Source organism: Amblyomma maculatum, chromosome 8 (assembly GCF_055883805.1).
Source record: "Amblyomma maculatum isolate TAMU_Amacu chromosome 8, ASM5588380v1, whole genome shotgun sequence".
NCBI lineage: Eukaryota > Metazoa > Arthropoda > Arachnida > Ixodida > Ixodidae > Amblyomma > Amblyomma maculatum.
This window is the reverse complement of record NC_139351.1, coordinates 75,057,383-75,083,727: the sequence shown is the minus strand read 5'-3', so window position 1 is coordinate 75,083,727 and position 26,345 is coordinate 75,057,383. Positions and strand designations below refer to the sequence as shown.

The window sequence follows — 26,345 nt, the reverse complement described above, 5'->3', positions numbered from 1 at the left end:
TAGGTAGCGGAGCACTGGAATTAGCAGGCGAATGTGTCTGCTTAGGACAGCTGGTAACCTCAGATCGGGACCACGAAAGGGAAATAACAAGTAGAATAAGATTGGGATGGAGCGCAGTTGGCCGGCACTCTCAGATTATGACTAGCAGCTTACCGGTATCGCTCAAGTGGAAAGTATGCAACAGTTGCATCCCTGTACTCAGCTGTGGGGCTGAAACGTGGAGGCTTACAAAGAGGGTTCTACTTAAGTTGAGGCCTACCCGGAGGGCTATGGAAGGCAAAATGGTAGGGGTAACATTAAGAGATAGGATACGTGCAGAGTGTGTCAGAGAAATAACTTAAGTTACTGACATTCTACTGAAAATCAAAACGAATAATTGGGCATGTACAGGACAAGTAGTGAGAGGAGAAGATACCCAATGGTCGCTCAGGGCAACAAACTGGATTGCAAGAGAAGGAAACCGTAGCAGTGGGCGGCAGAAAGTTAGCTGGGCGGATGCGGTAAAGAAATTCGCAGGGGTCAGGTGAGTGCAGCTATATCAGGACCTGGGTAATTGGAGTAATATAGGAGAAGCGTTCGCCCTGAAGTGGGTATAACCAGGCCGATGATGATGATGAGGATGAGGAAATCTGTATGCTGTTATTGTGATTCAGTATTTTATCATTACGGACATGTTTGGACAATTTCAAATGAACAGATGTAGGAACAATCACATCCACGCGTTATTCCCTTTCGTGAAAAAAGCTGTTAAGAGCGAAGTTTGATGAAATAAAGAATACATGATACCATTAGCGGTAAGTTAAAAAATTAAAGGTGCGATCCAAGTATAGAGTCCAAACAACCTAACTGCTATTTGGAGTGTAAATATGTGAGCTCCAAACTGCAGAAATGAAAAGGGCATATACGTATGCGGTCATCTGCTTCCTAAAACAACCTAGTATGCATCTCACACAAAATCCTTCAAGAGCTCCAGTCATCCTGTACTTTAGTGGTCGAATTTAGCCTGTAGATTTTATACAGTGAGCAATTTGCAGGCTTTTAGCAACAAATTCATGCTGTGAAGCACGATTTGAAAATAAACAAATCTTTTAAATACGGAATCTTATTGTCATCAGGTTTGAGATTGAGAGACACCTAGGCGGAAGAGCACCCAGGCCGTTGAAAATCGGTCCGTCAAACGAAATGTAGTCCTTTCAACTAGTAAATGTGACGCTGACCAGCTCCGAAAGAACGGCTGTTCGCCAGTGTGGCAATGCGACTATGTATGAAATTTCACAATACGAAACAAAGCAGAGTTGAGAGCGGTGACATATTACGACGAGGCTCCTTTGCGTAAACGACCGCGTTCCTGATCTGCCACATACACGTGTCGATGAAGCACCTTATAAGTCATTAAAACATATTACGTTGTTTCCCCTCGATGCCACAACGACCAAGAAGGAGAGTTGAGCTTAACAGCGAAACTCGCGCTCTGCTTTGACTATGCGAAAAACTTTGCCTTGGTCTCCATCTGGCTACAATTTACTTAGAGTACACCTGGAACGATACTGTTGCTGTTTTGTCGCTTATTTCTGGGCAGTTCCTCCCCCCTGTAGGTACGCTATAATCATTATCCGGATTATGCCCACATAAGGGCAAATGCCATACCCATATTACACCAACAATCCCCTACTGAGCATGCTCCATGCACTCGACGCCTACAAACTTAACCTAATCCACCCACTTAGCTTTCTGCCGTCTCATACCATACGCTTTCCCCGCCTTGGAATCCAGTTTGTTATTTAGCCTCACCTATCATTGGCTACCGTCTCCTTAAACTGCATTCCCGTTCCCGTCCATGCACATTTCTTCATCTTCTTGTTGAAATCTACTAAAATGTTATTTACTGAAGTTATTACTGTGGTCCATTCTGCACGTTTCCCACTTCTTAATGTTGCGCCTATCATTCTCTATTACATTGCTCCATAGCTCTCAGCGTTGTCCTCAGCTTAAGCAGAACATGTTTCGTTAGCCTTCAGGTTTACTTCCCATTGTTGAGCCCACGTAAGATGAACAGTATATACCTCTCTATCGAGCGATATTGGTAAAGCTGCTATGCTGGAGATAATCTTCGAGTACTTGGCTCGTGTGCTTTATCCTAATTTTATTCGTCCAATCATTTCTCTTTCATTGTTCTGATCTCATTGAGTACCTGTCCTAAGTCACCACATTTGCCTACCACTTGCAGTGTCTCGCTGCTTATTGTAAATTACTGTTCCTTTCTGGCACAGATGAGTTTTATTTATTTTTCGGCATATTAATTTTTACACCTAATTTTCAGTTTTTTCTGTCTAGGTCACCAATCATACTTTGCAATTCATACCCTGACTTACGTATAATGGCATTCATCAGTATTTGCAGAGAACTGAGGTATTTTTTATCAACCTGCTTTACTAGTATTTCTCAGTCTATGTCTCGGAATACTTCCTGTTGGCAAGCTGCGAATAGTAATGAGCAGATCACGTCTCCTTTCATTGTGGGAATTTCATTTATTTCATTATGGAGAGTTGTGAATGTTTTGCAGCCACTGCAGATATCCTACTGTACTTTCATGCACTACTCATCTACACCCCCATTTTGCAATGCCTGTATGCCTGCTGACGTTTTGCCTGTGTCAAATGCTTTTTCGTAATCAATAATTACTATGTATAAGGGGTGACTATATTCAAAGATTTCTACGTTTCATGGCCAGATATGATGTTTCAGTTGACGAGACAGTGATTTCACATAAAGTATATGGAAAACACTCGCTCGCACGTTGTATAGAGGAAATAAAGTCTGAACATCAAGAAGCTATACATGCAACATTGTGAAAGCATCATACAGGGCTCAAAATTTCTTTACCACGAGGAAGCAGGCAGAAACTTGTATATGTTTTCTGACGCCACAAAAGCAGTGCCGCACGCAAAACTATCTGAAATGAGGCTGTACAATTTTCACATTTTGAGATCAAGCTGCGCACGAAGGAACTAATGCACAGCGTCCAAATTTGGTGGAGTGGGTTTTGGTAGAGAAAGCCCCTCACTAAACTTTCACAAGAATTTAGAGGCTCGAAACCCTCCTGAGCTGCACTTTAAGCAGAATTGAGTGGAGCAATTAAGGACAAATGTTTCAGTGAGGTTTTGTCTTGTTATATCTTTTAGCACACCTATCCACCAGCCAATAAGCTCTTTTTTCATACCTGGCCAACACAGATAAACATATTTAATTAGAGGGAACAGTATTTGCTTAGTTGTTTAGAGAAGTGAATATTGACCGCTTAGTTAAACAGCAGGCTAGAAAAAGCTTTACATTTGACATATCGCTTCAGGAGAATCGGTTAGAAACTAATAATGTGCTTAGATAGATGATTCTTTATGTGAAGAATTCGCTTATCAATTTTAGAGGCTATTGTAGCTATCATTTTGCTCATTATCTCTTCCGGTTGATATGCTGTATGATATGCACCTTATGTGTGAAGGCCCTGATTAAAATGAATTCTCTTAGTTCAAGCAGCTCTATCGCGTAAGCCCGCACCATACATTTCCATGAAAATAATAAACAATAATCTTACTTCAAACTTTCTTCATCACAAAGCTGTTTGCATTGCGTTATTGCGTAGTCTCAGGAAGGACCACGCTTGACCTTGAGCCGCAGCCCAGCCGAATACGGCTTTAACGAAGCCGTATGAACGTGCCTTAATGGCCTGTAGGGGTAGCGTGAATGCCAGGGTCCTGGCATGTTGATTCTGACATAACCGTCCCATGTGAAACGAGTGACCAAAGTTAGCAGCTCCTCCCAGGGGATTACGTACAAGGACACGGCGTCGTTCAATGAAGATGAGTCGTTCATTTGTGTGCCATGTCTTTATTCACAGCTAAGCATCTCAAGCTACTTCAAGAGGTATACTACATGAAAAACGCACCCGCGGAGGTATTGCTAACGCAATCAACCCGGTTTAACCAGAACTAAACTACAGCCATTTTTTACACGCGAATGTCAAAGTAATCACTTTATGCACGTTACGAGTTTTGCGCTTTCTGTTTGCAGACCGTTACGACCTGATCGTGTGGAGCGAAAAAGAATACGGTAATGTCCTGTTTTCTGGCATTACATTTGAGCATGAAAATTTTGTTCGTTCAACCTTTTCTGTGTCATGGTGAAGCATCTAAGCCTGGTTGGTAATTCTAAGCAGCATTTGATTTAGACATTAGATATTCTTCGTCCTCTTCCACCCATCCACCCCTAAGGCAAGACTAATAACAGCACAGTTTTCGCCGAATCATTTAGATGAAAGGAATTTCAAATGAAAATTTAAAAGGTAGGTGTTTCACAGCGATCGCCACCACGGTCCTGTTTTTTTTCTTCCTTCCCGCAAGTAATATTCCGACGCAGCCTTTACAGTGTCCAACCCAATAGCATGGCTCAGATTCACTGATGACTTTGCTTTACTGGGTAGCTCATGCGATCACTTTCAAAGATGATTAACTACTTAGACCTGTTCAAAATGCAGATCTTTTAAAAAGCATGCAGAAGACTAAAAGTATGTTGAGTGGCTTCGAAAAGAGGCATAAAGTTCGAACCGTTTTACTTGGGACAAATAAAGACGCATATTCTGGTCAGGAAAGGGAAATAACTAGCGGAATCGGATGGAGTTCAAGTGCTTTGATTAAATACTGACAGCCGTCGAATGAAAAATGGTAGGTTTGAATGTAACGCTATGAGACCGGCAGCTTATTGAATAGATATATTAACAAATCCTAATTAGTAGCCGTCTTTTGGGAAAGTCGTAATGGGCATTGCCATGGCGCACAAACAATAGGGGGGGATGTCTTTACGAAGTTCGTAGGGACGAAAACGATGCTGCTCGCACAGACCCCGGTGAATTTGAAAATTATGATCGATGTCCTAACCCTACAGTGGGAATAGTCGAGGTTAATGATAATGATAGACAATGTGACTGACACACGGGTTGGTAAATCTGTATTGCTAGCCCGTCGTGTATTGCCATGAAGAGCGTGAGCTCTGAGAACCTGTATTATCTAGTTTCCAAATATCACTTCGATCTACAGGCTGACCGGGAAGGTTAATCAGGACTGTGTGGGAGCGATGGCCTGAAATGTGAACGGCCTCTGCCAGAATACAAAAAGCATTGATGTAGTTATTTGTGAGAAGTTTGACGGAGGTTTTTGTTTAACATTATTTTGCTAACTTGCCATAAGGCATACTACAGAAAGTCATGTAACTCATTTTTTGTCAGAAACTGGAGAAAGCTTTTGCTTTTAGTGTTTTCTCTTTTCCACTTGAAGAAATCCTCGACCCTCGTCGCCAACAGTCTCACTTCCTGGAGAATCTGTGTTCTTGACGCACAAGTCAACAACAGATGGCGAATGCACCGCTGCAGGCGGTGTTGAACATAAAAACATTGATTTTTTTAATGGCGCTGAAAATTTTTTAAACGGGAGATACGATGAAACATTCTGCTCCTTATCATGAATCTCCAGTTCGCCAAAACGAATCGCTGCGAAGATTGAACCCCAAAACTTCCAACATGGACAGAGATAGGATGAAGTTTTATTCATCAGTATGCATCATCATCCAGCCTACTACAGTGCGCAAATTTGATTTGTAATTCAGAATACAATCGAAATTGCCGTAAGACGAAGCTAGCAGCTATCTTTAAATGAAACCAAACGTGACGTTGGGTAAGTTGGTAGAGTATAATTCGAGAAAATGCCTCTACGTCAAAGACAGTATGAAGGAGAGCGCAATATATAAGAATTCACCTGGTAGTGTTTGGTGAACCTCTTATGTGTTGTCTATTTTTTCTCCTCGTCGCTGCTGCTGGTTGCATCAGCGTGAAAAAATAATGTTAGCAAGAAATAATTTCTGGGTGTGTGAATGATTTACTGCAACAGAAAATTTCAATGACGCGAATTCGGAACTTTGTCTTGTTAAAGTCAAAGTAATAAACCTGGTCATCGTTGTCACATAAGATTTGGCGGCAAGGCGGCAATTATTCTGACTGCACAGCACCCTTCCACCCATTATTTTTATAGCAGCTAGAAGAGAATAGATATTAAGAAGGAAAACCGATTATTAAATCCAATTACTTTGCTCAACGTGCATAAACTAGCAGAAAAAAAATCCAATCTCTTAGACGAATTCAAATAATTCGCCTAACGCTCTTTATCTTAGCTGAAATGCCTTAAGGATTGGAGCCCAATACAGCACACATGAAAAAAAAAATTATTGGATGGTATAACTGCACTCTTTCAGTCAGGATATCGGCTACAAAACCAGCACTTTTAACAGTCTCCATGCAAAACTAACGAGAAGTGCTTAATACTCTTCTTTTAAAAAATTTAGTCACATTCTAGGATGACCCGCGCAGCAGAGGCCAAGCAAAGGCACTGTACAGATATCATAGCGCTAAGCCGGAAGCTGCATGCAACGGTCATAATGTGCCTGTCGCCATGGCGGAATCTCCTGATCACCCGTAACAATGCACCTTCTTCACTCTATCACCCGGAGGGGCTTAGAAGAAAATACTTTTTGCAAGCTCTATCTCGCAAGGATGCTCAGAACATTTTACAGACTCCAAAATTTTGATTCTAGATCTTGTACAAGGTCAAGTTTCGTTTCGCGGATATTACTATATTGGGCTTGTCTGCTGAACAATGAACCACCACGTAGTGCTCATATGAACGCCGGCGCACTTCAGGAATCCAGAAAGCACTCCCTTGAACCGTTCAGCCGCACATTGAACTAACAGTGCTCAGCTAGCCTCAGACCTGATATTAAGAAACGAGCATGTTTACTCATTTCTCTAGCTACGGCAAACCTATTTTTTTCGCCTTTTTTCGCCTGCTCTACACGCTCTCCCACACCTCCATGGAAAAGCAACACGTAATACTAATGCGAACAGCGAGCGAAAATTCCCATTCAACCGTAGCAAAGACAACTAGCATTCATCCTTCCACACTCCTGACTTGCATACCTTATGCGAAAGACACTTTATTCTTCAGTGGAAATTCATTCCTTCAGCCCCAATACACTTCCCCGCGAGACAGTTATTGCTTCAAGAGGTGAGCGGACGAGGAGCTAGGCGGCATAGAGCGAGGGCGACTGCTTCACTCGCACAACCAGGCAGAGTACTCATGAGCCCCCACCCCGTGTAAGTGTTATGAACCTTTTGTTCATAAGCACTTGATCGTCTTGCGGGAGCCTCAGGGCCTGCGACTACCGATATCCTTCACCTGAGCCAAGTGTTTGAGTCTGTTCCTCTTGGCAATATGTGGTTTCATGGAAGGTTCTGTTTATAACTGAGCCGAGACTTGGTGATGCTGCTGGCTGTAGGACTAGGGGTTATGGGCACCAGATGGTCAATATCCCTTGTGATATGTCTTCCTCCAAAACGAGATAAACCATATAAGACCAGGAAGAAGGCAGCTTCGCGATTGGCACGCGCGACAGTCCGTAGGGATTGTGTGCTGCTTTAGCAAGGCGCAGTCACTGCATCTGGGTGCACAAGCTGCAAGTTATCAAAAGATTGAAAGTGGACTTATTGGATGACGTCAGTTTCGGTTGCACTTGACATGGCCTCAGGAACTTCTCTTGTGGTGCTTAATTCAGGGTGCGAATTTGTGTGTGCCTACAAAGTGTGATCTAGCAATGGTGTCCTGCCTTCTGTCAGCAGAATTGTAAACTGCTGAAGCGTGCATCGCGACTAATGCACATGCGGCCTCCCTCAAAAAGAGCTGAGAACATATGCTTGATTCCAATATGGACACCTAGGTTCAACTTCTGTACACTGCTGGCTACTTACTATTCTTCATTTCCGGCTTGTCTGAGGCCTGACTTCAGAAAGTGAGGCAGAGTAGAGAAAGAAAGAAGCAGACTGAAAAGAAACATTGGACTGTTTTGCGTACATGCACAAGCTCTCATAACATCAAGAATGCAGCAGGAAGATTTCCAGTAGAAGTCGTCTTCTCAATTCTATACAAATTAGTCAAGGTTTGCTCGATAGTGAGCCGGCAGAAAGATACAGCCTGCACTATAAAGCGTGTCATCAAGTACACAGGGTGTCGGACAGGAGTACTGCACCAGATTCCTGTAACATGTGGAAGAGTATAGATTAGTCGGAGTGCGCGCTGTTTCGTAAGAGGTGGTGTGGTCTTCCTATATCTGAAAAAGAAGTGGGGACATACATAAGATCACTGCAGTCAGCTGCATCATTCTCCTCGGTCCCCGAGTTCAAAAACAAAATTCATGGCTACATGAAAGAACAAAATAGAAAGGCAAGTCATTGAACCTTTTTTCATCGAAAAGGTTTTGACATGCGAATCAGCTTCCCGACATTTCTCCGTGGAAGGCGCACGCGATGCTCTTGTTTTAGCCAGTAATGGGCGACCATATGTTAAAATTTAGAATTATGCACTCGGTCTCCTCATGTAATGATTTATTTTGTTTTACGACACTCCGCTGATGTTTACGTATTTGGTTTTTATTGGTTGCATTATTAACTGTTGTCGTAGGTTTCAACTTTCTTAACTAATTCGCAGTTTTTGTTGTCGGCTGCGATTTAGTCGATTGAATCTGCCTTTTGCTAGGCAAGCTTCAGACCCATACACAGTTCTTCCACGTGTTTCACAAATTTGGTTGTGGGGTATTTGTTACCTGAATTTCGAAAAATAAACTGCTGGTTGTTTGTGCCATTGCTCTGTTTGAATAGGTTCTTTCGCCTCGCTTTATTGTCGTCTTATATAGAAACTTCACTTTTTTATATCTTTGTGAATAGTTTGTATTTAGGCAAAACGGTGCTTAAAAAGTTACTGTGGAACAGTTCAATTATGTAATGCTGCTATTATGCTGCTATTATATTATGTAATGCTGCTGTTTTTTTCTATAGAAGAGCTGAGAGCTTCAATGGCGCAGCTCAGCCAATTTGCTGGTACGACTGCTTTATTCCAATTGTCTATTTTCAGAGTAAAGTATTCTATGCGGAACCACAGGAATAAGCATCGATACTGTCGTCCTTGGGTAAGCACCAATGTCAAAATCCTGATTATCTAAACGGTACATTCGGTGTCTGCGCTGGAGATGCTGTAAAGTTTGTCACAACGTATATTTTGATGAGCTGCCTACGTTAACATCTCTTATTCTACCTGTTAAAAAAATAGCATCTCGACAAAGTTAACAACGAGACCGAATCATAACATTTGCACATACATGCGTGAGTGCCTAGATACTTAAACCTCGTTTCTTCATTTTCGGGACGGTGCTTCAAGGGTATGCCCATGCCAGCCAACACTTATACAATATTTGCAGAGTATCATTTGGAACCCAACATGCTGGCAGCCCTACTAGAAGCAGCAACGTTTCTTCGAGGTTAGAGTTGTATTCTTTCCGTTCGAGCACCTTGTTTTGAAATTTTGATGCCACATTTAAAATAAGCGCAGTGAGGAGTAGTAGAGCTTCAAGCCAGGGGAAAGTGTGCTCAAACCGCACAGGGTACACAAACAAAACACACAATGTGCCAAATAAATTGTTCCTATTGTGAAACAAGATTTTTCCTTGACGTCTGCTGTGCCTTACCAGTTCCCTCCACTGTCAGCAAGAAGCATTCGTTCGACAATTATTAACAGCCTATGTTAAGAGGAGTTATAATCTATGACAGTATCTCTGCATTTTTATTATCACTTTTTTCAAAGAGGCTTGATCTTATCATGCCTTCGTTTTTTGGTTTGAATATCCATTTTAATGAGCGTGGACACCGCCAAACCAATCTGCATAACAAGAATTCGAAGATAATTCTAATAAGCTTGCAAAGCATCTCCTTGATTCTTAAGATTGTTCAAAACAAGGCTCCTCCCATCATATTTGAGACTGAGGATACCTTTATTGCCACAACTCTCAGTGTCGTTGATAGACTCCATCAAGATGGACGTCCTCATATAACTATTGAATGCGAAAGCCCCTGAGATAAAGGCAAACAAAATGGTTCGAGGAAGCACAATAAACGGGACTGAAAGTGGATCAGTATGAAAAAATGCCAGCTTGTTTTTAAAAATGTTCGAACATTCTTTTATTCCGCATAGGGGTGGGGCTCAAGAGCGATGTGAATAGCTGTGAAGTTGGCAAAATAAACTCCTCAGCAATCTCTTATAAATGTCTGCATCAATTGCTGTAAATTATTTTTAAATTTTACTAGTTTTAAATTGAATTAAATTGAAAAATTATTTCCAGTAATATGCATTGAGAGTTCTAAGATTTGATTTGTTTTAAAATAATGATGTATTTTTGATACCTTAAATTATACCAATCTAGCCAGCGGTTGCTATAACCTCTTTTTAACCCGTCTTTGTTGCAGCCATATTGGCCTCAAAAATTCCTAAAACGCATACCATTTTCGGTGTGGCCGAAGCGTTTTTGTATGTCTAACGGGACGTTATTTCTGTCTGGCAGGCCGGGATATCTAGGAAAAAAGAAACTGGAAGGATTGGTGTCAGTATTTTTGTAAACTCCTATCAAATGGCCGTTTTTTTTTTTAATTGTATACTTTTGGGTAGGGTTGTTATTTGGCAAAATTTCGGTATGGGGTTCTGCTTGGCATTGGTTGATCATCTACCGGTGTCGACGATGCTCATTGTGAAAACTTTCATAACATTATCAATAGAGTAGGAAATATAAAATGTGGGCTTCAAATTTAATATGCAAAAGTACCTTATGTCCAATAGTCTTGGAAAAAAATTCACTAAACACTAATAAGTACGGAGCTGTATATGATTATGCAGAACAACTAAGTAGAGAAGGTAGCATTTGTAAACCTGGTTCGAGAAAACAAAATGGCTAGAAGATTCAGGACGGGGTACACCGCGCTGTAGGCTGCTCTGAATTTATGATTAACATTTAACAAATGTCCCTATAGAGACATATAAAATAATGTGCGACTAAATATAACGGGCGTTCCCTAAGGAGATAATACGTAATAGGTATTAGGCTATTCGCTCATTGCAAGAGGCCTAATAAAGGACGCAGGGTCACGAAAATTCTTCAGTTTCAATGGCGGCGAATATAGCGTGTTAAGGAAAATTATAGGAGAGACGATAGAAATGCGGAGGACACAATGCTGGTTCGGGGAACATACTCAAGTTATTGAAGTTATGTGCATATTCAAATTGAAGTTAGGAGCGCGCAGTGCGTGCAGTCTGTACAATATATAACCCATCGTCGTTAAGGGTGACGATTAGATTTCCACGAGAAGGTATATTGAGGAGATAATGGTAAAACGATAGATGTCAGTGTAAGACCAGGATGAGAGATCTTTTTTCCGCCATGTGTTTAAAAACGGTGTACAAGTGGCTATAATTATAGTTCTCAATATAGAACTTTTATCGTCATCGATGATCTTTCGGCACTGAAATAAAAACTGACATTTTCTCAAAATATTATTTTCTTAGGAATAGTTTCTCAATTCATCTCAGTATTTGGGTGTCTTCAAAGCCTTGATCAGATGTACTCTTAGCCATTCTTCCATGTTACTAGGGACGGAACCTCTATTCTCTGGACTGATACCGCGAGTTTGCCAGATGTCAATGAATGACCCTGAACGTTTCAGAAGGCTCCCCATCGCCCACTTCTCCATCCTTCATTTGGGAATAAGGACATTTCCTTCGCAATACAATAACTCTTTGTTTCGGCAGACACATATATAATTTCCCATTTCGGAAGTTAGAGGGGAATTACTTTCAAGACCTCTCACGAGCACATAAACATGTAGCACTTTAGGTGATGATTTGGCTAGATAGCGAGTAATTATTTCACAATAAAAAACAAAAGGGGCATATTAAACCCAGGTGGCCTCATAGCCGCACGTCGTATCCAGTGAGCCATGCGGCGGGGAGGTTAAAAGCTTAATGATATTTTGATTTAGGGCACATTTCCTAACCTTCGACCTAAGGTCAAATATGAGAGGGGTTTGCCTTTCAAGGTTTGAACTTGATGGAGGCGTCACTTCATGGCCAACCGCCCTTCACAAATGAAACTTAGAGAAACTGCAGATTTTTTGTTTAAAATTTCATCCATGTCCATCCTTTTAGCAATTTTTTATTGTTAAGATTCTTCTGTTTTATTGCCAAGGAGTGTCAGAACCTTGTACAAAATACCAAAAAATGAGACAACTACTCTGATTGCTAAACGCTTACATCTAATATGTATGATGAAATTCCCCTTCATGGATCACTGCCTTGTCTTGGCGGAGGGGCTTGCGAAACTCGATGAAGTCGTGAGCTCTGCTGTGTAGGGCCACCCAAGATAGGCAGGTCACGGCAGAGAGTTCTGACAAAATGTGATTCACTGGAGAAGGTAATGGCAACCCACTCCAGTATTTCCTGCCAAGAAAACCCTATGGCCAGTCACAATACCATTAATGATATGGCGCAGGAAGATGAGCCCCCCAGGTTGGAAGGCGTCCCACATGTTACTGGGGATGAACAAAGGGCGATTCCTAGTAGCTCCAGGACGAATGAAGCGGCTGGGCTAAAGCCAAAAGGACGCTCAGTTGTGGATGTGTCGGGAAGCGACCGGAAAGTCCGATGTTGCAAGGAGATGTATCACATAGCAACATGGAATGTAAGATCTATGACTCAGGGTAAACTGGATATCGTCAAGCGAGAAATTGACAGATTGACCATTGATATCTTGGGTATCAGCGAGATCAAGTGGACCGGAATGGGAGAATTTAACTCCGGCGACCATTATGTCTTTTATTGTGGGCACGAATCCAAGAGAAGGAATGGGGTCGCTCTCATAGTAAACAGAAGAATGGGCAAAGCAGTGCTAGGGTACAACCCCAAAAACGACCGAATAATTTCACTTCGGATCCAAGGTCACCCTTTCAAAATAACAGTTATCTAAGTCTATGCACCGACCACTACTGCTGAAGAAGCTGACGTTGAGAGATTTTATGCGGACCTACAATGCCTTTTAGACCGCACCCCATCATCAGACGTCGTTTTTCTCATAGGAGATTGGAATGCTAAGGTAGGGAGTGAAGAAATATCCGGAATTACAGGCAAGTTCTGTCTTGGTGAGCCAAATGAAGCTGGGCAGAGGCTAGTAGAGTTTTGTCAAGAAAACAACCTGACCATAGCGAATACTCATTTTCAACAGCACAAGAGGCGCCTGTACACATGGACTTCCCCGGACGGTCTGTACAGGAATCAGATCGATTATATTATTTGCCCGCAGAGATGGAGAAGCGCTATACAAGCAATAAAAACAAGGCCTGGGGCCGATTGTGGCACCGATCATCAGCTTCTTGTTGCCAAGATTAAGCTTCGATTGAAGAAAACGCAGAAAACTAGAAGACCTTTCAGGTATAATCTGGATCAAGTTCCATTAGAATATGCTGTGGAAGTGAGGAATCGATTTCAAGAATTAGATCTAGAAGACAAAGAGCCCGAAGAAATGTGGTCTGATGTTCGTGATATAATACAAGAAGTTGCTACTAAGGTAGTTCCAAAGCAAAAGAAATGCAAGAAAGCAAACTGGTTATCTGAAGAGGCTTTGCAAATAGCTGAGGAAAGAAGGATGGCAAAAGTTATGGAGGAAAAAGAAAGATACAAGGTTCTCAATGCGGATTTTCAGAAAATAGCAAGGAGAGATAAAAATGCCTTCCTGAACATACAGTGCCAAGTAGTTGAGGACAACAGCCAATTAAGGAACACAAGAGCTCTGTATAAGACAATCAAAGATATCAAAGGAAGCTTCTGTGCTAACATGGGCGTGATAAAGGACAAACGAGGCAAGGACCTCACTGAAGCCGCAGAGATAAAGAAGAGGTGGCAGGAATACACATAAGAACTGTACAAGAAGGACCCGAATGTGCAAACCCAACATAAGACGGTTGTGATCACTGAACTCGACCCGGGCATCCTGAAGAGTGAAGTTGAATGGGCCTTAGCCAGCCTTGCTAAGAACAAAGCTAGCGGAATTGATAGCATTCCAGCTGAGTTGCTTCAAAACCTCAACCATGATGCTGTTAACATTCTGCATACATTATGTCAGAAGATTTGGACAACCCTGCAGTGGCCACAGGATTGGAGGAGGTCAGTTTACATCCCCATTCCAAAGAAAGGCAGTGCCAAGGATTGTTCCAACTACCGCACGATCGCGCTTATTTCGCATGCCAGCAAGGTGATGTTGAAAATCCTCCAAGGTAGGCTGCAGCAGTATGTGGATCGGGAGCTTCCGGACGTGCAAGCTTGGTTTCGCAAGGGCAGAGGAACGAGAGACCAAGTTGCCAACCTTCGCTGGATCATGGAAAAAGCAAGAGAGTTCCAGAAACCCATCTACTTCTGCTTTATTGATTATGCGAAAGCGTTTTACTGCGTAGATCACAGCAGATTGTGGCAAGCTGTCCAAGAGATGGGAGTTCCAATTCACATCATCTGTCTCCTCAGGAACCTGTATGAAGGGCAAGAGGCCACAGTCAGAACTGGGCATGGTCTTACTGATTGGTTTCCGATTGAGAAAGGAGTGAGGCAAGGCTGCATACTGTCGCCCTGCCTATTTAACCTATATGCAGAGTGCATCATGAGGAAGGCCGGTCTGGACGAGTCTTCAGCTGGAGTGAAGATTGCTGGAAAACGTATTAACAGCCTTAGATATGCGGATGATACCACTTTAATTGCAGAAAGTGAAGCGGAACTCAAGAGACTTCTGATGCGCCTACAAGAAGAGAGTGAGAAGTTTGGGCTTAAACTGAACATTAAAAAGACAAAGATCATGGCGTCTTGCCCTATCAAGTCCTGGAGCATCAAGGGACACGAAGTGGAAGCTGTGACAGATTTTCTTTTCTTGGGCTCCAAGATTACCTCGGAAGGAGACTGCAGCCATTAAATTAGGAGACGCCTGCTTCTGGGAAAGAGAGCAATGGTTAGCCTTGACCGCCTAGTAAAGAGCAGAGACATTAGTCTGGCAACCAAGATCCGTATAACTCGTGCTATGGTCCTTCCAGTCGTGATGTATGGATGCTAGAGTTGGACTGTGAAAAAGGCTGACCGCCGAAGAATTGACGCGTTTGAATTGTGGTGCTGGCGAAGACTCTTGAGAGTTCCTTGGACTGCCAGAAGATCAAATCAGTCAATATTGTTGACCATAAACCCTGACTGCTCATTGGAGGGCCAAATTCTAAAGTTAAAGCTCAGCTACTTTGGTCATCTGATGAGACGAGAGGAGTCGCTGGGGAAAGATTTGATGTTGGGAAATGTTGAGGGTTGCCGGAGAAGGGGTAGGCAGCGAACGCGATGGTTAGATGGCATCCTCGAGGCACTGCAGATGATGTTATGTGATGTTAGGAAGATAGTGAGAGACCGGAAAGCGTGGCGTGACATGGTCAATAGGGTCACGAAGAGTCGGACACGACTGAACGACTGAACTGAACTGATGATGAAATTAATGCTGAAATATTTACCCACGCGGAGCCCTTACGTATACCGCCCTCTAATAATTGGTAATTATTTTCATTTTTACCAATAATTGCGGAAGGCTCACTGTTTTTAAAACCAAATGTTTGAGGTAACTTTCGTAGTCATACTAAAACTTTTTGTTGTGGTGACGAAATGGTTTCCCCTTTGATTGTATAAATATTTTGCAGGGAAATTCGCGTGGTTTCATTGAAATGCAATTAAAGGTTATCTGCTAGTCTTACTATAGTTCTTTGTTCTTACGTTTAGCTTTTTTGTTAGCATGATTTTCCAATTTTTCATATACTAATTCGTAATCTAGAGGAGCTTAACGTGCTAGACAATTCATTCGAGAAATAATGTATAGTGCTCTGACATTTCGCAGCTTTGAGATATTCACAAACCGTTCTCGCGCTCCTGACCCATGACTTTGGAGACAGATGATAAGTAGCGTCTTTATAGTAAAGGTTAGCTTGATCTTGAGATGCAGCCCTACTGTCCCGAGATTCCATTTTCACTAGCTACCGCTCTTAAAGCGGCAACAACTATAGATAGAATACACTGTTTTTATCAAGCCACATAAACTTGCTGGCCTTCCCTAAGAAGAACTTTCCCTACTTGGCATCATAAATAAATCTCCCGCTGGCTCTCGCCATTAACTTCTTAACCGAAGTGCAACCCTGTAATTTTCTTCCGTCATGCTGGTGCCGGTGACGACTTAGACTACTACAATGCTGACAGATATCACGACCACACTAGCTGTACATGGGTCACGTAATATTTACCACGCAACAGTTGTATAGAATGATCCCTTGTTGTACACAATAAATACCAGAGTTGTTTTTGATCCCACAGGAAACATGATAGTGAGTTTTTGCCATGATGTGGTATTTAAAGAGGCTAGTAATTTTGCTAATTGCTTCTTTTGGGCCCACGAAACACTTAGGATGTCCGCGATGTTGTAACCGTGGTAACATTAGAGGACAACTTGCAGCAACGTGGAAGACATTACAGTGACGTATAATGACCCAGTTATTTGCTGTTGATTTGAGGATCCCATTTGGACCATTTGTATAATGTAGGAAAGTGAGCGACGAGGGATTGGGAAACACACAGTGCGAACACTTTAACATTTCCAAGGCCTTATCGCAGCGTATGCGTTAATGACTGGAGGTTGGCGGAAAGCGGCTCAATGACATGCACTGGTTCCAACACGCAAAGAATGCCCTAGTATTTGATTGTCTGTCTTTCCGAGCCGCTGAATGACTAACGGAGCGCGCACATTCTCTATACAGGCAGGATTGCTTATTTCGACGCTGCTTTGAAGGAAAATGCAAGCGGCGCAAGAATAAACGGCCCACTGCCGGGTTATCGCTAGCAGGTGCATTGGACCAGGCGACATCCGCTTCATTGAGAACGTTGAGGATAAACAACCGATTAACCTATTGTGCTAGTGGATTCCCGTTTACGGAGAGCATTAACAAGCTTTTCATGCCAGCCACACTAAGTAGGCAAAATAAAGGCCACAATTACACTAAGAACGTGTACCTGCAGAATTTGAAACAGTACGGAGACTATGAAGCCCAAGCAAAAATAGATATACTCAGCCAATAACTCGGATATGCTTGTATGTATTGGCGTGCATCAATACACTTTGCCAAGCACACTTTATTTCTTCACGAGCCGCAGGCAATTTCTCAAAACAACAAAAAAATGAGTCACAAGGGTGTGGTGCTGAGCTCATAGCTCTTCTCAGATGTTCTTTCTGGCTCTTGACTGTTTCGGGGCGCAGTCGGCCAGACTGCCTTTGAATTGGTGCGCTGAATGAGCAACCAGACAGTTTGGGAAGCCGTGCCGCGGGTGATTGCGCTTTGGGCGGTATCTGAGTCGTTGCTACAGGAAAGAGTGGAATATATGGCGGAATACACCAATGTTCTTTCCCTGCCTAGAAGCGGAGAAAACACGGGGCGACTGTGCCGCAGCCTTGTGACGAATAATATCTTTCGGCGGCAAATACCGGCTAGCCCACACTATCTGCCACGCCAACCAATGAAACATGGCTAACCAATCCTCTTATTGTATCTCTTTGGTCTAAATATCTTCCATATACTCACAATTGTAACTAGGGCACCTCTACCCTTCCCTCATTCCTGGGAACATGTAAACTGGGGGAGACAATCTCCGCCGTTTAACCTCTAGGGTATGTAGAAAGCGCTCAATTCCTGAACTTCATCTTCATGTGGGCTTTGACGAAAAGTTTAGGGTTACCGTATAAACACGTTCTGTTGATTTTTGTTGCTTACCAGTGCGTCACAATGTTTTGCAGTGCCGCTTTGACCAGAAAAATGGAGATAGATGCGGTAGGAACGGTTGCGTCTGCATCCCGTCGCCACCAGGTCAAGGTCTTCAACCCTTTTCTTGCATATGGTCTCCAGCACACTTGTCTAACCATTGATCATATCAAATATAAGGAACTGAATAAAATCAGGCAAACGTGTGTTTTGGTTCTTACTCTAAATTGTTGGGACGTTCGATGCCGTTTAAAATATTCCCGATAGGAGTAATTTCCGGAATGGACGCATATATACGTGTGCGCAGACTCACAACATATTCTATATGGCTGGTGAAGGATTCACCGTGTTGCTGGCGTCTAGATTTCAGACGCTGTTCGGCGCACAGCCTTCGGACAGCAGGGCGGCCAAAGATATCGGACAAGGCCCGCATAAAAAAGCCCCGAAACGATTTTTAAGCACATTGTTTTGCCTCTTGGTTACGTAGATTGAGTTATAGTGACTCTATTAACGGTGGTTGTTTTGTGTATTATCCAGTATTTATTATTTTAATTTGTTCGTGAAAGCGAGTTCGGACCACTGATGGTGCCCGCGCACAGCGGCCATTTTTTGGCAGCGGATTGACGACATTGGGTCCGATTTGATGATTGGACGGACAATTAATTCACGGCTAAATGAACTCATGATTAATGATACGCTCTGTAATGTTCTTGTGTTTTCTAATATACTTACAAAACCGACTTATTTATTTTAGAATAAAGCACTTCAAATTAATTGTTACAAAATATAACACTAGAGGCTCTGTCTATTTTTCCGAATCCAAGAATTTTGCGTCCCTCTAGTAGAAATAGCTGCTCATGTAGCTCCTGTTTGACCTGTGTTTGCCTCACGTATACTTGCGTATACCTTGCCAGACCTCGCATGTGGTTTGCCGTTTGTTTATTCCTCGTGGTTTGTTGTAGGTGGTTCTTCGTATCCTAGTAGGCTGTCCTGACTAGACCGATCGGTTTTCGCTGGTGAAGCCTGGTTATATTTCGTGCTGTCATGAAGAAATTCTGCACAGTCCCAGGCTGCTCGAGCAGCGAAGGCATTGGAGGAGTGTCGTACCACAGATTTCCTTCCCATAATGAACGAAAAAAATGTGGTTAGAAGCTCTGGACATTGAGAAAGAACCGAACCGGAGTGTGTGCTCGGCGCACTTAACTCCAGACGCCTTCGAGTGTTCATCGGTAGCTGATGCATCCGTAGGCTACAAGCAACGGCGGCTACGCAGCAACGCGGTGCCAACGATGCCAGGCGCTCTGCGAAAAGCAGTCGAAGACGGAAGTATTGTGACGGACTGAGCAGTGAAAGTTGTGCCAACGACCACGTTTTTGGTCAGCGAGTCTGTCGAAGTTCATACACGATCAAGGATTCAATGTTTTAACTGCTGTTTACTTTCTCAGAGAGTCATCGTTAGTGGCAGCCGCTCACTGTTCTCTCGACTGTCAACAGATCGGGCCGCGTGAGCGCGTAAGCACACTTGAGAGCTAGAGCGGTGCTATGAGGAGGAATGGCAACGAAACTTTAAGGTCGAACGCTGCGTACAGCCTCTCGAATTATATAATATTGGTCAGCTGTCGATCGCGTCGCTTGTCTGAGAGTTTGCGCAAGCTGGTCGATTTTTTTTTCAGAGCATGGCTTGCTGGAGCTCCGACAGCATTATCGAAAAAAAGGGGCGGGGGACGGAGTACATCCCTAGCACGCGCGTTCCCCTGTCCCTTGCTACAAGGTCTGTTGACGCAACAAAGCAGATGAAACGCGTTTTTACCCCCCCTCCCCCTGCTCTTTTTTTTTTCAATAATGCAGTCGCAGCTCTGTCAAGTCATGCTCTAAAAAAAAAAACAAAAAAAAAAAACGACAAGCTTGCGCAAACTCTCAGACAAGCCACGCGATCGACAGTTGACCAATATTATATAATTCGAGAGGTTGTACGCAGCTCTCGACCTTAAAATTTCGTTGCCATTCCTCCTCATAGCACCGCTCGAGCTCTCAAGTGTGCTTACGCACTCACGCGATGCACTCACATTATGAGCGCATCTGCTACTTTGGCTGCCAGTTGTAGTTCCTTTGCCACACTGGCTATGGCTGTGGGTAAATGCAAGAGGGAGGGGGGTAAAAATTGCAATTTTATTGTAGTATTTGCAGACTTGGAATATGGCCACATCTTCAAGGCAGTGCTGTCCCTATGGGAAGGATATGGCTGCTCCAGCATGAACATTTCTAAGGGGCCAGTGACAACCAAAGGAGGCCAGTGCTGAGGAATCGGCCTTGGGTTAATGGAGCTGCCAGACCATGAGAATGAGCAACAATTCAGCGCGGCCACATCACACAACGATTGCGAGAAGTGACAAGATAGTGGTTGGTATAGCAATGTGGACAATAAGGGTCTGAAGCAATAAATGGCGTGAATTTCGGTGACACTTACTCCAACGGCGAAAGGCATCATTTTCAAAAGGCAAAGCTTCATCCTGTTCCTCATGAGCCCATAGTACTAGTACTGGGATCAGCACCGACTCGCAGCTGATTCTCAATGCAAGGGCTTGCACATTAATGTTCGTACAGAAAAGCAAGTATCATTCTTCTCATTCCATATTGCCAACATCACAGTGTTTGCCTGGTTTCTGCAAGTCACATAAAAGGAGATGCGTTATCAAGGTGTTATGACATGATACACGAAGAATGACCTTGCTCACTGACTGCTACAAAGTATTTATGCACTGTTCTACTGTGTTGTCCTGACATTTGCCATAACAGCATATGCCACAGAAAATTTGACTGCGGGTTCAAAGAGCAAGCAGCCATCGAGCTTGCTGAAATGCTTTCCCATTGCCTTAGATGCAAAATGTCTTAGACAAAGTTTTGTACCACGAATCTGGGCTGCATGTTGTGTGGTTTCATCCATGACTTCAAAACTTGCAAAATGGACTTTATGCCAGCTGTGGTGATCATCCAGCTGGTTTCGATAGGTGCTCCTACTGGCTGCCACTACACCATTGAAAGTTCCTTGTTGCCAGTCCCAAAATCTAACCGTGCCGTGTCGACCGTGTGCATGACTGTGTGTTGAAGATGGATGTTTTTCTGCATCTGCAAAGTGTGTCCATGTTTTGACCAACTGCTATTGATCCAGTCTCCACTGTCCCCTAAGTGCAAACAAGTTCAAACGGCTGTAGCAAAAATGTTCGTGTTCTTGAGGGACCAGGCCACTGCAAGACGTCATAAGTGGCATGAAAACAATCTACTGTGGTACAGTGTGTCCCAGTCAGCATCTTTTTTCGACATTGTGAGGGATTATGGTGTGCAAATTACAGAGCTCAGAAATGAAGATCTGTCCTTCCTTCCTTTATATTTTGTTCGAAGCCCTGTGTTCATATGTCCAGCGATATTACCTGGAACCTTCACCAACTCCCTACAGCTATGCTTTTCTTGTAGTTAATGATTAGCACTTAGAAAGCAATGCTTGTTGTGCTGTATATGACCTTGTTGAACTTTGCAGAACTCAAAACCAGCGAAATGTGCCAGTTGTAATGCAGTGCAGCTGCGCTGGGACGAACATGAACTGAAAAAATTCTTGAACAAAACCTATGGTCCAGATTGTGGCCCTCTATGAAACTGGCTTGCTAAAAGGAAGATATCTGTCTAGATATATGACCGATAAAAACTGCCACGTAAACTATTTTTCTGGTATAAGTCTCGCTGCTATACATACTCCAGGAAATTCCACATCTGTCTTCTGATAATATCCCCAATCTTTGGTTGGACGTCATTAAAGTAGCAGCTGTGAGGATGCAACTCTGCTCACAAGCTCTTTCTGTTGTTTCTTTGTATGTGCTTCCACAGAAAATTTTAGCTGTAGTTTTGTAACTGGTGCCCATCTCCTCAGATTACATGTTGGTTTAAATTTCTATCCGTCCCTCAGGGTGACAAGAACACAGATTCCTATTTGTGAAAACTTCTAGACATTGTTGACAGTAATAGAGGCCGCGCTTCCTATTATCCTCCAGCCTCTGCTGTAGACCTGCACCTGCATTCATCCAACATCCAAGTGAAGTGGTCACTGGCACCTTGCTGCATTTGGAGTGACCATTGCTTGCATTTAGTGCTGCCTACCATCTATGTGGCTCCAAAAGTGCTATCCGAGTTAGTATACTTGGCAGCAAGGAGTAGGTGTCGAATCTTGCACATCAAGAATATGAACCTTTTTTCTTTCTTGGTATGCTCTCGACATTGGAAGCTCAACATGGTCTGCTTCATACCTTACTGCATTCCAATACTCCATGCGTCAACATAGCTGCAGGTGAAAGTTATGCAATGCCAGAACTTTTGCCTCACCATCAGAATATAGGTATTGTTGTGGCTGAGCCTTGAAACAGACACCTAAATGTTTATCCGAAGTGCCATTGGCACAAGAGCCTTTCCAAAATTCATCACTGAAAGTAGCCTGGCCAGTTGGTGCATGTCTCTTTGTGAAGCAGCATGCAGTATTTCTTGCCTGCAAGCAATATATTTATTCAGTTGCTAGCGAGTTCTGTGTTAGTGTCTTCATGACTCTGTTCCGTCACCCTGTGCACTGTTTTGCTAAGGAGAATTTAAAAAAAATGGCCATTAACATGGCCACAGGGGAAGCATTTGCTTTTCTTGATTCTTCTCGGTGTTGCAATATGGTGTTGTAGTTTGGCCTCATGGTTCCGGAAAGTGTAAGACCAAAAATGAAGAGCCCTGAAAAAAAGTGTTTCAAAAGTTGTATATCTGTGTTGCCCTTTTCTCTCTTTGCCTGGCATACTAATTGCTTTTCAGCTTAACAGTACCACATGCTGTAATCCGTGCTGCAAGCTGTGCACTGTATAAACAAATGAAGCTTGAAAAAACTGAAAACTGGTTTATATTTTTTACCCCTCACAATTGGGAAATTTAACCCTGTGTAGCGTTCCGATGGAAACATCTTCCTAATCATGGTCACCGCACTTGAAGGGATCACTCTTTGTTCTCCAGTTCAGTCTCTCCCCAAATCCATCTTGCAAACTGGTGGTATGCCACATAATATTTTCTAGAATGAAAAGAAGAGACATCTGTGAAAGAGCAATCTCGGGATTTACAAAGCCCCAGTCCACATTGGTTTGACTGAAATGTCTAGCATGCTGCAAAAAGAGTACCACCACAAATCACCTCCATGCCGTCAGACACAATACCGTATGTAGTGTTTTTTTTATATGTTTTCTCGCTTCAGGGAATAAAAACATATAAAAGAAAAGGTTGTACATTTTAATAAGTTCTGATATAGATTAGTCATTACATTACTAGTGCTTTCTACACATATGCAATGATAATGAATGAGTAAGCTGCACTAGTGAATCCAGTGAAATACTGTGCTTTTACAGCATGCACACATGTTGGAAAGGTTCAAACTTCCTTAATGTGGAAACCTAGTCTGCCGGTTTCTGGTGCACTGCACCCTTCTCATTTTTGAAGGGCATGCGGTACGCTTTTAGAAGGCCTGATTCCAAAGAAGAAAACGAAATGCGCTTCGTGCACAACGCGCGAACCACCATTAGTGCTTTTTTCAGGGGATTCAACTTCGGAAATACTTTGTTGTGGATATCCATTTCAGGCTCCTAGCTGGCCCCTCTCGATAAGGTCGCCGTATGCGATTTGCAACACCTCGGTATCCAGGCAGAGTACAAATATATATATATATATATATATATATATATATATATATATATATATATATATATATATATATATATATATATATATATATTCGTTTTGGCATATGCAGATATGCAGTCCCGGTTCCTGGTTGCGCATGGCTCAATATCTCGGCAGCACAGAGGCTCCGCACACCTGGACGCAGCAACAGTTTCGAGTCATCAGTGTGGTGTTTTCTCCGCTCGCGTGACTTCCGGGGTTAAAATTGAACGTAATGGTACCACAGTGGCTCATCACCACGTTTTTAATCGCGATATGGACAAGGCACATTTCGTCAATAAAACGTATGTTGTTTTTCGAAGTTCGCGAGGCGTGCCTGCGTACCGAGAACGACTTGGCGGAAACGATCTAATCGAGCCACTGCATTATACAAAAATTCGTTTCAGTCCCAAGAGAGGATGCAAAAAAAGTGTTGTGGTTCATATTTACCAGTGCGCATCATCAGCTTGGTGGTGGTCTGGCAGCATTGCTAGGCGATCGTCGTCAACACCGCGCGGTGGAAAATTGCTTGTTTTCCAAACAGCGTGCAACTTCCTGCCCTTATAGTTTTATATCAAGAATCTCAGGTCGCTAGAATTTTTCTACCATTCTTAAAACTTTGTGTTTTGAGCATGATAGCCATCGTTGCTAATGATCGAACAAAGCCCATGTTACCTGCATTTGTACCCTCCCAGCAGGCATAGTTGTTTGCCCCGAACCGGAGAGAAACTTTGGTGCCCTCCATGCTATTAATTAGAGCGAGCAAAGAAGGAGCACTTTATTTATCAAATCATTTTACATTTAGGCATATGCCGACGGCTTGACTGCATGTTTGAATTAAAAACCTTGTTGGTCGTTATAGCTGACAAATATATCTTCGGGAACGAGTCAATACAGGGTCCTCTTAAATTTCACGAATTGCCTTTGGTAATCCTTAACCGATTACTATATGGTGCATATGGCTCTGTGTTTTAGACTGCGAAAATGTCGTTCCCAGTATTGTTAATTCAAAGTTCTCAGTTCTGTTCAGAGAACATCCATCTTTGTGGCCAAAAACGTGGTTTCGCAACCCTCAAGATGTGCGGGAAATAGAAAAAGAGGCTTTCTAATTGTTTGTCCAAAGAAATGTTTTTCTTTTGCTTTAAGAAAAAATAAATACTCTGTGGTTCTTTGCAATACAGCTGATTCAAATACAGCATATCCACAGCATGTCCACTTTGGTCTCCAAAATTTGCAAGAGTCGCTGACCAAACAGCGCGCTTCGGGGTTCTACGCTGTATACTGTGTTTGGCTACGCAATTAACAGCAATATGTTGAGTTCTTTACGAGCTGGACTGGCTTACTCGGTTTAGCGCACCATAAGATTCATGTGGAAATAAAAGCTGCTAGACGTTTACAATACCTTCTTCTTGTTGGCATAGATGACAACCTTTTTCTGACCTTGTAACTGCGTTGGATATAGCATTCATGTTTCTGAGGCTAGCCGAGATTGTTCAGTGGACAGTGGGTTGAGGCTTGCTAATTGGTGGGGAAGAGAGAGACAAATATTTATTCAGAGCAGGCGTAAAATATTCAGCCATAGGTGGGCAGCCTCCTCAGTTCAGGAAACCGTGGACCCGAGCCATCTCCCGAGTCTGGTTGACGAGACTACACTGATCATCCAGCTGAGTCTTAACAGCTGAGTCTCCCACTGCTCTTCGGGTAAGGCCATGGTGGTTATAGTACCATTTGGTCCCTTCCATTCCCACGCAGTATGTTGTAAGGTGTTTGGTACGTTGAAAAATACGCATTGATATTTGTAGGTGGTGGGCGAGATTCTGTGTAGTAAGGTTCCACGCACGTGGCTGTAGGTTTGGATTTTTGCGAGGGTGACTGCTTCTTCTCTGGTTAGTTTTTTGTGGGGTGGGGAATACTTTATTCTGTGAAGTGTGTAATGCAGGCGGATGTCAGTATATTTTTTGGGCACATCCTGTGGTTTCCGAAATCCCTCTGGAAGTGGTGCCCGGTTAACATATCTTCGAGCTGAGGCGTTGGCGCCCTCGTTTCCTTCCAAGTGAGTGTGTCCCGGGGTGCATATGATGTAGGTGTCTGGGAGGTAGTGAGTTGTGGTTGGACGGAGGATTTGAAGTGCTATGCTGGAAATTCTTCCTTTTGGTAGTTTCGACATGCAGAATGTATATCAGTGAGAAAGATGACATGTTCTTTGCTCGTCGAGATTCCTAAGGCAACTTCTTTCTCTTCGGCTGCGTCAGTGTCATTTGTTGGAATAGTTGCAGAAGTATTTCCTGCAAATGTGAAATCCATAACGCTAATGAAGTGGGCTTGGCTTCCCGGGCATTTTGTTCCATTAGTGTATCTCGTTTCCGAATTCGTTCCGTGTGCTTTGCTCAGGGCCCGAACTCTTGCTTGGCGCCAGACTGTTTTATATAGGGTGCATGTTTCGCGGGATGGGGGCTATGGTGACGTATGAGCAGATTTCGTTCGGGGTGCGTTGCTTGGTGCTTTTTGGCTCTACGTCTTCTCTGTATCCCAGTTTCTTGAGGGTCGCACGTCCAGTTTCTGTTAGTGTTAAGTGTTTCAACTTGTTTACTTTGTGGGCCTTGGCAAGCTCCTCCCACGTGTTATGAAGGCCGAAGTGGAGGAGGCGTTGCGTGGAGGCACGTTCGGATATACCGCTGGCGATTTCGACGGATTTATGGATGAGAGTGTTGAGTTTTTCCACTTCTGCTTTCTTTAAATCTAAATATGGTGTTCCGTAGGTTATGCGGCTTGTGATGAGAGCCTGGATGATGCGGACGGTATCTTGATTTTCATACCGTGTGTTTTGCTGGTCAAGCGG

General features: G+C 43.1%; 1 long non-coding RNA gene across 1 annotated transcript in view; it reads left to right on the top strand.

Moving 5' to 3' along the window:
- The window catches only part of LOC146181548 (uncharacterized), a 52,629-nt gene extending 34,498 nt beyond the window's left edge, over positions 1-18,131 (top strand). Inside the window, exons 3-5 of the long non-coding RNA XR_014700449.1 lie at positions 4,069-4,107; positions 9,006-9,060; positions 17,815-18,131. This is a non-coding gene — a long non-coding RNA (uncharacterized LOC146181548). The remainder of the gene's footprint in view (positions 1-4,068; positions 4,108-9,005; positions 9,061-17,814) is intronic.
- Positions 18,132-26,345: the final 8,214 nt, after the last annotated feature.